The 798-nt window shown below is 40.7% G+C and overlaps 1 protein-coding gene across 2 annotated transcripts in view; it reads left to right on the top strand.

Moving 5' to 3' along the window:
- The window catches only part of LOC101852712 (glutaredoxin domain-containing cysteine-rich protein CG31559), a 65,852-nt gene that overhangs the window by 44,183 nt on the left and 20,871 nt on the right, over positions 1–798 (top strand). The window lies entirely within an intron of this gene.

Genomic DNA, 798 nt, shown 5'->3' with positions numbered 1-798 from the left:
ACACACACACACACACACACGCACATGCACACACAAACACACACACACACACACACACACACACACACACACACACGCGCGCACATGCACACACAAACTCACGCATACGTACAGACGCAAACTTACACATGCACGCGACACACGTTTACACAGACATACACTCACAAACACTATTACACGTACAAACCCACTTCCATACAAAAACACACACACGCACACACACACAAACAACCACACATACACACAAAGAGAGAGAGAGAGAAGGAGAGATAGAAAGAGAGAGAAACAGAAAAAAACACAGAGACGTTGAGATGTCGAAACAGTCATTGTCCCTATTAATGTAGTGAAAGTTAAAAGTAGTGGAGGACCCAAATTCCAGCCCTTAAGCTTTCACAATCCCGTCGTTTTAGTTAATATAATCTGTTGAAAAAACAAAAAGCAACCCCACAAACTGAGTCCAACATACCCTCGGTCACAGCAGAGTTCCGAAATTTCAAATCCCCCAATTGAATCCGATTACGAATTTTAAAAAAAGTGAAAATAATTAATGATTAGTGAAGAAATAGCAGAATCAAAGAAAACAGGAATTGAAAGCCGGATTAGGAGCAGAGAGACCCCAAAAAAGTGATTAGCTGAGGCCTTAGAAAACAAACCATGATATTCATTTTCACACACTTTAAATAGACTATTGACTTTACTTTTGGGAAATTCTGAACAGGAGATGGAGAGAGACAGATAGAAGGGAATTAATTGACATAGACAGACAGAAAAGGGGGGGGGGATATACAGGAGAGAGAG

The sequence above is a fragment of the Aplysia californica genome, unplaced genomic scaffold (genome assembly GCF_000002075.1).
Source record: "Aplysia californica isolate F4 #8 unplaced genomic scaffold, AplCal3.0 scaffold00421, whole genome shotgun sequence".
NCBI lineage: Eukaryota > Metazoa > Mollusca > Gastropoda > Aplysiida > Aplysiidae > Aplysia > Aplysia californica.
This window is presented reverse-complemented; position numbering and strand designations above follow the sequence as displayed.